This window comes from Cetorhinus maximus, chromosome 12 (assembly GCF_964194155.1).
Source record: "Cetorhinus maximus chromosome 12, sCetMax3.hap1.1, whole genome shotgun sequence".
NCBI lineage: Eukaryota > Metazoa > Chordata > Chondrichthyes > Lamniformes > Cetorhinidae > Cetorhinus > Cetorhinus maximus.
The window spans coordinates 102,778,063-102,794,342 of NC_135890.1; positions in this window are offsets into that span (position 1 = coordinate 102,778,063).

Sequence of the window (16,280 nt, forward strand, 5' to 3'; positions counted from 1 at the left end):
GACAGATGCATCTGTGGCATGCAGATTGGTGAGGATGAAGTCAAGCATGCCTTTCACTCTTGTTGGCTCCCTCACCACCTGCCGCAGACCCATTCTAGCAGCTATGTTCTTCAGGACTTGGCCAACTTGGTCAGTAGTAATGCTACCAAGCCACTCTTGAAGTCCCCCACCCAGAGTACATTCTTCGCCCTTGCCACCCTCAGTGCTTTCTCCAAGTGGTGTTCGATATGGTGGAGCACTGATTCATCAGCTGAGGACGGGGGCAGGAGCAATACGTGGTAATCAGCAGCAGATTTCCTTACCTATGTTTGACCTGGTGCCATGAGACTTCATGGAGGCCGGAGTTGATGTTGTGTACTACCAAGGCAACTCCCCCCAACTGTATACCACTGTGCTGCCACCTCTGCTGGGTTTGTCCTGCCGGTGGGACAGGACGTACCCAGGGATGGTGATGGTAGTGTCTTGGACATGATTTATAAGGTATGATTCCGTGAGTATGACTATGTCAGGCTGCTGCTTGACTAGTCTTTGAGACAGCTCTCCCAATTTTGGCACTAGCCCCCAGATGTTAGTGAGGATGTGTTTGCAGGGTCAACAAGGCTGGGTTTGCCTTTATCATTTATGGTGCCTAGGTCATTGCCAGGTGGTCCATCTGATTTCATTCCTTATGATAAGCAGACCACAACAGGTAGGGACAGAGAGTACAGGGATTACAAATCTGAGAGTAATTCAGCAGATAAATCTAGGGATTACAAAAATAATAAAAGGACAAAACTAAAGGCTCTGTATATGAATGCACGTAACATTCGAAACAAAACAGAAAAACTGACAACGCAAATCGAAATAAATAAGTGTGATCTTATAGCCATTACAGAGACATGGCTGCAGGATGACATAGATTGCGGACCTGAATATTGAAGGCTACATGCCATTTAAGCAGGACAAGAGGCTAGGAAAGGTGGAGGGGTGGCTCTGTTAATTAATGATGGTGTTAGCACATTAGAGAGAGATGACCTAAGTTCGGGGAACCAGAATGTAGAAATGGTTTGAGTCGAGATCAGAAATGATAAAGGCAAGAAGTCACTTGTGGGAGTGGTGCACAGTACCTAACAGTCCCCTAACAGTAACCATGCAGTAGGGTGTGGTATAAATGAAGAAATAATTGGAGCTTGTCAGAAAGGTACGGTGATAATCATGGGGCATTTTAAGCTGCATATTAGCTGGGAAAATCAGATGGGTAAAGGTAGCCCAGGTGAGGAATTCATTGGATATTTTTGGGATAATTTCTTAGAACAGCACATTCTGGTACCAACCAGAGAGCAGGCAATACTAGACATGGTATTGTGCAACGAGATGAGATTAATTAATGATCTCATAGTCAAGTCACCCTTAGGTAGCAGCGATCATACAATGATTGAATTTTACATTCAGCTTGAGGGAGAAAAGAGTGGGTCCAAGACTAGTATTTTAAACATAAGTAAGGGCAATTATGAGGGCATGAAAGCAGAGTTCGATAGAGTGAACTGGCAAATTAGGTTAAGCGATAGGTCAATAGAGATACTGTGGTGGACATTTAAGGGAATATTTCAGAATCCACAGAATAAATACATTCCAATGAGAAAGAAAAATTCCAAGGGGAGGACTCACCATCCGTGGTTAACTAACAAAATTAAAGATAATATCAAACTTAAAGAAAAAATCTATAATTAGGTAAAGATAGGGGGCATGTCAGAAGTTTGGCAGGGATGTAAAAACAGCAAAGAATGACCAAAAGATTAATTAGGAGGGAAAAAAATAGATTTTGAGAGAAAGTCAGCTAGAAATATAAAGACAGAAAGTAACAGCTTCTATAAATATTTTAAAAAGAAAAGAGTTAACAAAGTGAGCGTTGGTCCTACAGAAAATTAGTCTGGGGAACTAATCGTGGAAAATAAGGAGATGGCAGATGAATTGAACCAATATTTTGCATCAGTCTTCACTATAGAGGATACAAATAACATCCCAGAAATAGCTGTAAATCAGGAAATGGAAGGGAGGGAGGAACTCTGGAAAATTGCAATCACCAGGGAAATGACACTGAGAAAATTCTTGGAGCTGTGGGCTGATAAACCCTCGGGTCCTAATGCACTTCATTCTAGAGACTTAAAAGAAGTGGGTAGTGAGGTAGTTGATGCATTGGTTTTAATTTTCTAAAATTCCCTAGATTCAGGGAAGGCTCCTGCAGACTGGAAAATAGTGAATATAACTCCTTTATTCAAAAATGGAGGGAGACAGAAAGCAGGAAAATTATGGCAGTTAGCTTAAAATCTGTCATGGGAAAATATTACAGGCTATTATTAAAGATGTTATAGCAGGGCACTTCGAAAAATTCAAGGTAATCAACCAGAGGCAACATGGTTTGTGAAAGGAAAGTCATGTTTAACAAATTTATTGGCGTTCTTTGAAGAAGTAACATGTGCTGTGAATAAAGGGGAACCACTGGATGTTTTTAATTTATTAATTCACGGGATGTGGGTGTCGCTGGCTAGGCCAACATTTGTTGCCCATCCCTAATTGCCCTTGAGACGGTGGTGGTGCGCTGCCTTCTTGAACCACTGCAATCCATGTGCTGTAGGTACACCCGCAGTGCTGTTAGGGAGGGAGTTCCAGGATTTTGACCTAGCGACAGTGAAAGGGCAGCAATATATTTCCAAGCCAGGATGGTGAGTGACTTGGATGGGAACTTCCAGGTGATAGCCTTCCCGTGTGTCTGCTGCCTTTCTCCTTCTAGATGGGAGTGGCTGTGGGTTTGGAAGGTGTTGCCCAAGGAGGCTTGGTAAGTTGCATCTTGTAGGTGGTACACACTGCTGCTACTGTTCTTCGGTAGTGGAGGGAGTGGCTGTTTGTGGATGGGTTGCCAATCAAGCAGGCTGCTTTGTCCTGAATGGTGTCAAGCTTCTTGAATGTTGTGGGAGCTATACTCATCCAGGGGAGTATTCCATCACACTCCTGACTTGTACCTTGTAGATGGTGGACAGGCTTTGGGGAGTCAGGAGGTGAGTTACTCATCGCACAATTCCTAGCCTCTGACCTGCTCTTGTAGCCATAGTGTTTATATGGCTAGTCCAGTTCAGTATCTGGCCAATGGTAACCCCCAGGATGTTGATAGTGGGGGATTCAGCAATGGTAATGACATTGAATGTCAAGGGGCAATGGTTAGATTTTTTCTTGTTGGAAATGCTCTTTATTTAGATTTCCAGAAAGCATTTGATAAGGTGCCACATCAAAGGACCCAAGGTCATCACTTTTGGCCCTGAAAGGTGCCCAGCCTATTTCAGATTATCCTAGAAGGGCAAGGTATCTCAAAAATTTGAGCAACAGGTGAAGCTAGCTTTTTCAAACTGCTACTGTGCAGTAGCAACATGAGTGGTATTCACCACTAACAGGATGCTGCTGGCAAGCCAAAAAGATGTTCTGCCTAGCACACAAGTGAGAAATATGGTATATGGATTTCAGTGCCAGTGAGATGCTAGGTATGTAAGCCGTATTTCCCAAAGACTGGCAGATCATATCAAACAGCATGTCCCAGCTGCTGTTTGCAATGGGCAGGGTACAGACAATACCCAATCAGCCCATGCTTGCAAAACTCAAAACACAGCGTGCAATATTAAATGTGATTCCGCGATTGGACAACATTTGCTAAGCAATCCTCAGTGTGCTAGGAATTACACTGCCAACCTATTTAAGATTGTCAGTCAGGCTCGCAGTGTGGTACATTCGCATGTCCTGGAAGCCACATATATAAATATACAGGGCCCTGTTCTTTGAAGACAAAAAGAACATGCACACACATTGCGCCTGTTTCAGCTAAACAAAATAAGTGACAGCCATTCACTGGCTCATTCCTCAGGGCAATGCCTTGACCAATCAGGGCCAAGCTGCCTTGTTTAAATTTCAAACAATGCTTGGCAGTTAACTGTCAGTCACCATCACTGGTGCATTCACCATGGCAAAGCCACTTGCCAACCAATCAGCACTCTCTTCACATACAGTATAAACTGTTGTTTTCCCCTTATATTGATACTCTTGCGAGTGTCCTGATGAATGCAAGACGAAAAGCATCAACATGTCTTTTTTTCAGCAATAGGTAGGATAGTAACATATGAAGAGGACACAAGGAGGCTACAAAGGGATATAGGTTAAGTGAGCGGGCAAAGACCTGGCAAATGGAGCATAATGTGGACTAAATGAAACTGCCTATTTTGGTAGGAAAAATAGTAAAGAAACATATCTAAATGGTGAGAAATTGCAGAGCTCTGAAATGCAGAAGGATCTAAGGGTCCTTGTGCAGGAATTGCAAAAGGCTAGTATGCAGGTCAACAAGCAATTAGGAAAGCTAATAGAATGTTGTTCATTGTGAGGAGAATTGATTACACAAGTAGGGAGGTTATGCTTCAGTTGTACAGGACACCAGTGAGACGACATCTGGAGTACTGTGTACAGTGTTGGTCTCCTTATTTAAGGAAGGATGTAAATGCATTGGAAGCAGTTCACAGAAGGTTAGTAGACTAATACCTGGAATGGGTGGCTTGTCTTATGAGGAAATGTTGTTCAGGTTAGACTTTTATCCGCTAGAGTTTCGAAGAGTAAGAAGCGACTTGATTGAAACAAAGATCCTGAGGGGTCTTGACAGGGTGGATGTGGAGAGGATGTTTCCTGTTGTGGGAGAATCTAGTACTTAAAAAAGGGTTCACCCATTTAGGACAGAGATGAGGTGAAATTTTTTCTCTCAGAAGGTTGTGAGTCTTTGGAACTCTTCCTCAAAAGGCAGTGGAAGCAGAGTCTTTGAATATTTTTAAGGCAGTGTTAGATAGGTTCTTGATAAGCAAGGGGGTGAAAGGTTATCAGGGATAAGCTGGGAACATGGAGTTAAGATTACAATCAGATCAGCCATGATCTCATTGAATGGTGGAGCAGGTTCGGAGCGGACCATATGTATGTTCAGATGTGGAAGTGGTGGTATGAACCCTTCTGCTCTGGTGTGGGGTTAGTGGCAGGTGAGAGCAGAAAACTTCAGGTGCAGCCCAAGCAGCCCTGCACCCCTCTGTTCACCTACAAAGCACAAGTACAGAGCCATGTCCAATAGAGAACCAACACCAGGGCAGCGGAATAACAGGCACCATAGCAAGAGCCTCAAAGGCTCGTGAAAGCTCTTAATGGGAAAAGCACACAGGAAAGGCTTTAGCAGTGAGAATGTGACAGCCTTACTGCTGGTTTCTTTAAGTTGATTTCCATATAGATTGTGATGAAATGCCATTAACCTGAAATCTTAACACTCTTTCTCTCTTCACTGATGCGTCTGACCGCTGCATTTCCAGTGTTTTTAATTTTTATATCAGGTTTTCAGCATCTGCAGTGTTTTGCATTAATTTTGTCTGCATGGAACTTCATAATTTACATAAGTGCACGAACGATGGGGCTGTGAGCGGTTGAGTCTACGGTGCATTTGGTGAGATATGGCTCTTGAAGACGCATTCACTGACCTGATCAACTCGTGTGAGGTCATTGAATTTCTTGCAGCACAGTATCCAGTTCCTTGGACCTTGACTATTGGCATTGACCTCCAGTACTATCTGCTCCCACTGTCATTTGACAGTGTGTCTGGGAGGCTCCTCTGCTCCCTATGGACACAAGACATCTCTTTTCTTCTCCACGTCCTCCACTGAGACCTCCAGTGCAGGGTTAAAAACATTGGAGCCCACTCTCTCCCCTGTTGCACATTCCTCAATCTTCCAGGCCAGATTCTTTTCAACTACAAATTTCAGCACCTGCTCTAGCCAGAAGCATGAACTGGGCAGAAATGATGAAAACTTACACATTTGTACAAATTTTCTGTCAGCTTGTTCCTTTTTAAATTTCCGTGCCCACTCTCATGGTGAAAGATACCTTTGTAAACTTATCCCCTCCAATGACTCTGGCAGGATGACACAATTACAACAGCACAAGTTGACATAGTCAGTTCCCATAGCAAATGCAGACATAGGAATGTATACATGGAAACACATAAAAATTAGGACAGATTATTATTCTCAAATAGGCCCGAATTATGTGTCCATGACCAATTTTAGTTATCCCTCTGCATCTAACCTTGCTTCATCTGAAGATTACTTTGTAACTTCCCATGTGCGCTGCATTGGGAGATTTATTACTATATCCAAAAATATCAACACATATGTTTCTAATATCTTTTACAATATAAAATGGAAGCACTTTGAATAAAAAGTGCTCCCCCAGACTTTGCTTTCTTACCAACATTTGACACAACCTCACAGTACAAGTTCACTTGTCGTTCCTTCACTTGTTATTCTGCACTCTAGCCCTGAGCTATCTTGTCTTTTATTTTCGGCTTGTGTATTTCTTTGGCAATAGCCTACAGTTACTTGCAATTATCCGAAGAAGGTTTCCTACAGCACAGTCACATGACAGGTTAACAACGTCAATGCTCACCAATGGCGTCATTATAAAAGGCTGTATCATTGAATGCAAATTAACCTCACAAGATAGCAGACTTTGAAGTGGTTATTCGAGCAGCTCAGCTAACATCAATGCACCTCAGCTGGTTCCTTCTTCATCCACTGTCAACCTGTTTGTGAATGAAATCAAGGATGTAGGGAACAAAGTGTTTAACAAGCCTGCGTGTAGCTCATCCCTGTATTGTCATGCTAAAAACGAATTTGAAAAATGTGAGCAATAACCATAAAACCTGAACTGGACCAGCCACATAAATACTGTGGCTATAAGAGTAGGTCAGAGGTTAGGAATCCTGCGGTGATTAACTCACCTCCTGTATGCTCAAAGCTTGTCGACCATCTACAAGGCACAAGTCAGGAGTGTGGTGGAATACTTTTCACTTACCTGGATGAATGCAGTTCCATCAATACCCAAGAAGCTCAACACCATCCAAGAAAAAGCAGCCCATTTAATTGGCACCCCACCCACTACCTTAAACATTCACTCCCTCCACCACTGACGCACAGTGGTAGTAGTGTGTACCACCTACAAGGTGCACTGCAGCAACTCACCAAGGCTCCTTTAACAACACCTTCCCACAAATCCACAAATTCTACCACCTACAAGGACAAGGGCAGCAGATGCATGGGAGCACCACCAACTGCAAATTCCCCTCCAAGCCGCTCACCGTCCTGACTTGGAAATATATCGCCGTTCCTTCACTTTTGCTGGATCAAAATCCTGGAACTCCCTCCCTAACAGCACTGCGGGTGCACCTACACCACATGCACTGCAGTGGTTCAAGAAGGCAGCTCACCGCCGCCTTCTCAATGGCAATTAGGAATACATCCAGTGAACTAATAGGTTTTAAAAATCGAACTGCAAATTGATAAACCTTTCGATAGATTCTACAGTGGAGGTGGACGTTCAGATTTCAACATTTATAAAATCAATATTTCAACAACAACTTGCACTTATATAATGCCTTCAACATCCTTGCAGCACATTTACAGAATATGGGAAACGTTGAGCAGCTTGTTTGGCAGAGACTTGCAGAGTCACAGCTAAAAGTGAGAAGTCTTTGAATTTAGGAGAGGTGCAGCAAGACAGGAGGTCAGGAAGAATAGAGGCTGATATGCGATGTCTGAATGTTCTGTTACCCAAGGTGGAGTAGGAGGGGGCTGGGGTGTGGCACAACAGGCTAGGACAAAGAGCAAGAAGTGGGACTGAAGGAGAATAAAAAGTTAGAGTGAAGTGAAGTAATGGACGCCTTTGTCCATGAGGATGAGAATCCTGAAATCAGGAAATAAACAGCTATCATCTTGTACGTGTCTGCAAGGTTGAGGCAACACATCAGCAAATTACATATTTATGACAAACTTCATTGAGGTGCATGCCATTTAATTAGCACCCATATTAATCACAGAGGTCCTCGAGATTCCCAGGCTTCTTCAGGAAGTTAGTAGTAACAATTCTCAGTGATGTATGTCAAAATATATTAATGGTAGAGTTAACTGGGGACATTGGTAAGTGCCAATCCTTTTAAATGTTTCTTATTCTTCATCAGAATGACTCCTTGTTCTTTCAATGCACATTGTCACCACACATTTATTCTGACTGATTTTCTGCACTCAAAATGGTGAATTTAATTGCAACTAATTTTTACACTTAATTTTAAATTTTATGATCATTGGGGTGGAGAATGCCTGTGCTAAGGAATGAGAACATTTCTACTTTTGGTACTTTGGGATAAAACTTCTATGGAGATTCTCTCAATCATGCACTATAACTGTGGTGGACACACACTCTGGAGAAACAGCATAAACACTTAGGAGGAGTTTTGTGCTGTGGACTTCCTACCAGGACTCATTCATAGTTTCAAGCCATTATAACTTTAGGAATAACTTGACACAGGAACCAGCTGTACCAGGAGTGAGTGAATTCAGTTACATGGAGAGACAGATAAGCTGTGATCATTCCTCTTGAAGGAGAGAAGTTTGAGAGGTAGATTTACTGGAAGTGTTCAAAATCAGGGGTTATTTTGATAGAGTGGATCGAGGGAAACTGTTTCCACTGGCAGGGGGATTGGTAACCAAACAATACGGCTTTGAGATAGCTGACAAAAATGCCAGTGAGGAGAGCAATGAGAGTGCGTTCTCGTGATCTGGAAGATACAGTCCAAAAACATGGTGAAAACAGGCTGAATAATTTCTTTCAAAAGGGAATTGGATATATACGTGAAAAGGAAAAAAAAATGTAGGGCTACGGGGAAAGAAACAGGAGTGGAATGCTGAACGTAACTCTTTCAGAAAGCTGTCACTGGCACGATGGGCAGAATGGCCGCTTTCTGTGCTGTATGATTCAATGGTTACAAGGTGATCTCTGTTCCAATTTTCTTAGTGAGCTCCCTGCTAAAAGTGAAGACTTGCATTTCACACACGTTCGCCACCCCATGAATTTGTGCGGCAAACACTGTGCAGAAAATGCGTGCTACCTGTTGAGCTTTACATCACACTATTAATAGGTGAGTTTGGTTCAGAATGATACAGCCTCAAAATCTAACAAATAGAAAAACCCAGACTGCCACCTTCTCCGTAAATGTATTCAAAAAAGGAGTGTTGTCAATTAAAATTAATTTGAATTTATTTTCCTGTTTCCCTGAGCTGGTTCAGAAGAGAGAGAATATGACTTGTATTATTGTATGTTTACTCATAACATACACATCTCCTGTCACTACCTGCTGTTTGTAACCACACACAGCAAGTAATGAAAGTTCACTGCTTTCACTAAGAAGGCTGCTAGCTTCAACAAGTCAGCCCTGATACCCTGTTAACGCCTCCAGACTCTGCGTGGGCCGTACAAGTCAGTTTATATATGTTAAGAAACAATATACTTTCATCATTTCATCGACATCCACCCACCCACACAAGAAATCAAAATTGTCATAAAAAAAAACAGATCTTTTCACCGCACTGTACCAATTAAAAGAAGCCTCACTGTTTTTCCATCTCTCCCAGATGAGCCAACAGGGGAACTCAGTAATAAGGAATGAGCGGGAGGTGAAAGCTTGAAATGTGCCTTCGTGTCAGACAAATAAAGCACAAGACTCAGTTGTATTGTCGTCATGTTTCTGGAAATGTTTGTGCTGGATGGGACAAAGTAGCAATGTTTTCCGCTGGTGCCCATAGCCTGGGAGTGTTTCTTTGGTTAGTGTGGAGGAAATTGGACCCTGCAAGCAACTTACACTGTCATTGGGCTGAGACTGTGAGAGGTTAGTGTAGAGGGAGGCTGTACCCTGCATTTAATGGCCAGAAATTCTAATTACACTTTGGTAAATTGCAACAAAGCTAACGGTTCCCCTGTGACGTTATTCAAGGTAATTGGGGGATGCACTATTTTATGATGTAAAGTTCCCTACAATAGATAACAGGAAATGGGGTCCATTTTAACTCCCTCCACCCATTGAAAATGGAGCAGTATCACCTCGCAAATGACGGGACACTCTCATGTTCCTGTTCATCACCATTTTACTGTAGGCCTCTGTATGTAAGGCCCAGGGGCACATCTGTTTCACAAAGGAGCTGAGTTTTAATCTGTTTATTGGATTCCTATGATGCATATTGGAACCTGACGCAGTTTTGAGGTACCAGGCCCTGAGCCTAGCCCCACAAGGATCTTCCAATCGCCCCCCGATCCCTCCCTCATCATTGCACCCCCCCAACCCCCCACACCATCCCCCCCAGGATAAAACTTTAGGCCTGACACCCCTCTCAACACCCCAGCCAATGACCTGCTCACAAACACCAGAACAATCCTCTAGCTTGCCAACAATATAGAAATGGACCCCAAGTCTCAAAATTTTTCAAATTGCGAGGTAGAGACTTTGGGCCTGCAACACGAGCAATGTTCCTGTCACCCACCCAACATCTGCTCAATGTGTTGTGATATGGTTGATCTGCGCATTTCCACAAGGCAGAAACAAAACTACCTTCATTCCCATATGATTCTTTTTGTGGCCCTTTCTCTGTCTCTACCCCCTTTTGTGCTATCGGTGTCATTCTATGATTCTTTTCCTGCCAATAACCAATTTAAGGTAAAAACAAAAAACTGCGATGCTGGAAATCCAAAACAAAAACAGAAATACCTGGAAAAACTCAGCAGGTCTGGCAGCATCGGCGGAGAAGAACAAAGTTGACGTTTCGAGTCTTCATGACCCTTCAACAGAACCTTAAATTGCTGAACCAATTTAAGCTTATCAATCAGGAGCACAATGTGGCTCATTTACACTTGCTAAAAGCTCTCAGTAACTCTCACACGCATTTCGGCCCGGATTTTTCGGTCCCGCCAGCGGCGGGCATCTTTGCGGGCGGGACGGGAAAACATGGAGAGCGGTTAAAATGTCTGCCGCTGGCTGGACCAGTTAATCCTGCCGTTCATCACTTATGTTCTCAACATACATCTCTTACTTTTTTTGTCTAGGGTACAGAGGCAATACACGCCTGGATAGAGGTTGGCAGTGGCTGTTGGAGAGATAGCTCAACTTGGGTGTTTGAGAGAGAAGATGGGCCAAGAAGTATTCTAGTAACGCAGAGGAGGCAGATCAGGAAGCTCTGTGTTGAGAAACTGGTGACTCAGTGCATTAAACTCTGATGACATAGTTACTGACTGTAGCTGTAATATTTTATTCAGCCACCCTGTCACAAGTACAGTTGTTAAATACGTAGAGGAGTTGTGTACAACTGCATGGCATAGGAGAAAACCAACTTCAGGAATGCAACCCATTGGGTCTGGTCAGGATGGGATAGGAAAGGGTTAGGGCCAGGCTGGAGTGGGAAATGGTCATGATGGATCAGAGCTGGAAATTCCATACTGACCTGTTTGGGTCAGGTCAGTATGGAAAGAACTTCTGAAGAGGAGTCATATTCGACTTGAAATGTCAACTCTGTTTCTCTTGCAACAGATGCTGCCAGGTCTGCCGAGTATTTTTAGCATATTCTGCTTTTATTACAGGGAGAACTTTGGCTGGATCAGACAGTTAAAGGGAGCACATGCTTTACATTAAATCAGGCCTCTAAAGAGACTATAGGGGATCAGATTGAGGCACGTTACTGCAAGGAGATGGAGAGTGGATATGTTGGGTTGCTGAAGAACCATGGTGAATGGGTTGCAGCAAGCCAGTGAACAGAGAACGGGGTGGTGTGGCTCATCAAACTTCCACAAAGTTCATGAGGCTAAAGAGGGGAGGAGTGTGCGATGATTGACTGCACTCCACATGTCAATCAGAAAGAACGCAAATGTCAGAAATAAAAGCAGGCTAACTCAATAGTTTATTTGATATCTGTTCCTGAGATTTGAATGACGACACTTTTATTACCCAGGTGTAATCACCCTGAAAAGGTGGTGAAGTTCGCAAGCCTATTTTGAGATATTTGATTGATAGGTTTATATTAAGATTAGTAGCTTTGAAAAAAAGAGGGATGATTTAATTGCTAACTTTACTGCTGTTTACTTATTCTGCCTGGGTAATTAGCCACTGAAATAAACTGCTTTTGGTTCATTCTTAGTTACTCAATCAATCAGATATTTGATTGATAGCCTACAGAGAAGTGCTTACTTCAGCCAATCAGTAACTTATGTTCTGTGGACATGTGATCGCGAAGTGTGACATGTCTAAGGTCCCACTTTCAGGTGCAATACCCTTTTATGGCATGACACTAAAGAAACATATTGGATACAAGACTCCTAATGATTTAAGACAATTCAGTATTGCTAAATAATCGTTTGGTAGTACATAACTTGAATATTGCTCAAAAAAGGAAACATTTTTGTCAAAGTTTTCCATTCTGCACTCATCAGGACAATTCGCAAGAATACCAGACGTAAAGGGAACAACAATTTATACTGTATGAGAAGGCAGTGATGATTGGTTGGCAAGTGTACTCTGATATTGGTAGAGGCATTGCCATGAATAATCCACCAGTTGATGGTGACTGACAGTTAGCTGCAAAGCATTGTTCGAAATTTAAACCAGGCAGCTTGAATCTGATTGGTCAAGGCATTGCCTTGAGGAATGAACCAGTGAATGGCTGTCATTTATTTTGTTTAGCTGAAACAGGTGCAATGTGTGTACATGTTCTTCCTGTCTGCAAAGAACAGGGCCCTGTGTATTAATATATATAGCTTCCAGTACATGCAAATGAGCCACACTGCGAGCCCAACTGACAATCTTAAATTGGTTGTCAGCGTAATTCTTAGCACACTGAGGATTATTTAGCAAATGTTGTCCAATCACGGACTCACATCTAATGTTGCACACTGTGTTTTGAGTTTTGCTTGGATGGGCTGGTTGGGTATGGTCTGTACCTTGCTTGTTGTGAACAGAGGAAGGGACATGCTAACATTTTTGTTGAGTTCCATGAGGACCGTGTCTTCGATGAATGACACCTAACCTCCTGCCTCTTGCATATTTCCGATACATGGATGGTAGGTTTGCTATATTTAAATCTGCAGCTGTATGTAATAATTTCCTTGCATGTATTAATGCGTTCCATCCTGTGCTCAAATTCACCTATGAAATGGAGCAGTCAAATGAACTCCCCTTCCTTGACATACTAGTTGACAAATCCGCCAGGGGGTTCTCCACCACGGTCTACCACAAGCCTACCTTCACTGGTCAATACACACGTTGGGATTCTTAAAGTTCCATACGCTATAAGATTGGCTTTATTGGCAACCTCCTAAATAGGGTGCGAGCCATTTACTCACCATGCAAGCTTGATGCCTAACTAGGGCACATCAAAGGCATCCTGTGGGATAATGGCTACCCTGATCAGATCATTTTGCGCTGTATATCATGAAAACCCATGAATGAGCCTAAGACCATCACTTTAGTGACCTCAGATTACCCTGGAAGGATAAGATACCTTGAAAATTTGAGCAACAGGTGAAGCTGGCTGTTTCATGCTGCTACTATGCAACATGAGTGGTATTCGCCACTAACAGGATGCTGCCGTCAAGACAAAAGACGTTCTGTCTATCAGACAAATGAGTAATGTGATACATGAATTTCAGTGCCAGTGTGATGCTAGGTATGTAGGTCGTACGTCTCAAAGACTGGCAGATCGTATCAAACAGCATGTCCCTTCCACTATTCGCAACGGGCAAGGTACAGACTATACCCTACCAGCCCATGCTTGTAAAACTCAAAACACAGTGTGCAACATTAGATGTGATTCCGCGATTGGACATTTGCTAAATAATCCTCAGTAGGCTAAGAATTACGCTGGCAACTAATTTAAGATTGTTAATTGGGCTCACAGTGTAGTGCACTTGCGTGTACTGGAAGCTACATATATTAATACACAGGGCCCTGTTCTTTGCAGACAGAAAGAATATGTGCACACATTGCACCTGTTTCAGCTAAGCAAAATAAATGACAGCCATTTGCTTGCTCATTCCTCAGGGTAATGCCTTGATCAATTAGTGTCAAGCTGCCTGATTTAAATTTCAAACAATGCTTGGCCCTTAGCTATCAGTCACCATCAACTAGTGCAGTGTCCATGGCAATGCCTCCATCAATCAGAGTACACTTGCCAACCAATCAGCACTCCCTTCTCATACAGTATAAATTGTTGTTCCCGTTACATTTGGTATTCTTGCGAACTGTCCTGATGAGTGCAAGATGAAAAGCTTCAACAAAAATGTCTTTTTTCAGCAACGCTATTGTTACTGATATCACCAGATAAATATTTGACCTGTTTGCATAACATTCTTCTGTCTGCTAGTTTAACAAAGGCATTGACTTTTAAAATCATTGTTGAGGCGTGTGGGTGTTGCTGGCAAGTTGCCCTGGAGATGGTGGCGATTGGTTTGGTTTGCTATTGGGTTTGCTGGGTGGCTCCAGAGGGCATTTGAGCATCAGCCATATTGGTGTGGGACTTGTATAGGTCAGACCGGGTAAGGGCAGCAGGTTTCCTTTCTGAAAGAACATTAGTGAACCAATTGGGATTTTATGACAATATGACAGCTTTATGGCACTTGTAATGATAACAGTTTTGTTTTCATTTCTAACTCATTTTAAAACTGAAATAAGCCCTTGGCAGGATTTTAATTCAACTGCCCTCCATTATTAGTCCGGACCTCTAGTATGGTAATGTAACCGATGTACCTGTAAACTCAGACCTGAGTATTGGCTATATCTCCTTTTGTTAAGGGTGACAAAAGCTGTTTACCCAGGAAGTACAAAGCATGGAAAGGGATAGCTTCTGAACGTGACTGTAGGTATACCTTTGCCAGCAATTTCCTCCCAGATTCTCCTGGTCGGTCGCTGTGCATTTGTGCAGTTTATCCAGGTTTTTTTTTGCTGAAGTTACAGTAATTAATCAAGATAACTCTCAAGGAAATTCCTGGCTATACCGTCCCCTCACACAGATACCCGACCCTGAGCAGCGCTGTTGTCTGGAGTTCAACACTCGGTTGCTACTTCAGAAGTTCAGATGGACACTTGTAATTTCCATGAACCTTGCTGCCGCTTCCATCTACTTTGTTTTGTGCTCAAGGTGTGGATTGTGCAGGGGGTTCCTTGGGAGCCATGTCTGCCGATGGTCTCTGCATCTTAGTAGCCCTGGTCCTTCCCAAAGGTCTACATCGGAAATCAAACACTGAACGTGTACAGGTAGCCATCTTGGTAGAATGCTGCTGCAGGAAACAAATGAACAGAAAATTTGGTGAGAGATTCTCTTAAATGCTCTAGAGCAGAATGTAAGGCTAAGATGAGATTGCAAGCACAGTCTCTTGGCCCTATTCCTGCTTATGACTATCCATCAATTGGTTTACTGTGCCTTGTTTACCAGCTTACTACTACTATCTTGCATGCAAAAACATTGCAGCAGTTCTTCATTCCACCACAGGGTGTCTCTCTCCCTCCAGTTTTAGCCTTCCACCTCCCTCTTTCTCCCACCAACCACCCTGGGGCCTGCCACTCAAGGGCCAGACCTATTAATCATGTTGAGAGTCGTTGGTCTTTCCACAGACAATGAGTTAAAATCAGGCTTTTGAGGAAAGACAGTTTGTTGTTTACACAAAAGAGTTTGGCTGTTAACACATGTAAGTTAATGGGATCCCCCACTGGTTCCTCACAGGGCCTGCACGGGTTTAACTGACGGATTACCAAGCCATTTGTCTAAATCATGTCACATGCAATAAGCAAACTGCTTAATCTGCTCAAATGAAGGGTTGAGTTTTACTGCTGACACTTGTCTAGCCTGTTCTTCTCCACAATTGCTGGGCACTCAAACTGATGATAAACTTGGTCCCCACCTTTGACCCCTGTGGTGGCACATGGCACGGAGTGCAGACTGCAGCTGCGGTCCAGCGGGACTTTGCTTTTGCAATTTGCAGCCTGTCTGAGGCAAAACACAAAGTAGTGGGAAACAGCAAACTTACAGCTTTGCATGCAGGATGATGTTGGCTGTTATGTTACATCGACCGGAATCAAACTGCTTGTAAACAGTTTGCTGTGATTCCCAACTTATTTCATTTTTTAAAAAAAAACTCATGTCAGTCCACGGGCTGGATCTGTTTTTCCTGTGCACCTATACTGAGCACTTACCTTATTGAACTAAATCTGTTTGACGCAATTAATCTAACACATTTTGCAATAGAAACGGGCTCTGGCCAATATGTCAGGGAGAACCTCTTCACACAAAGAATGATAACGCTTGGGATGACACATGGCAAAAGAGCAGTGGGTGTTAAAACCTTTGGATCAATTAAGAAATAATTAGATGCAG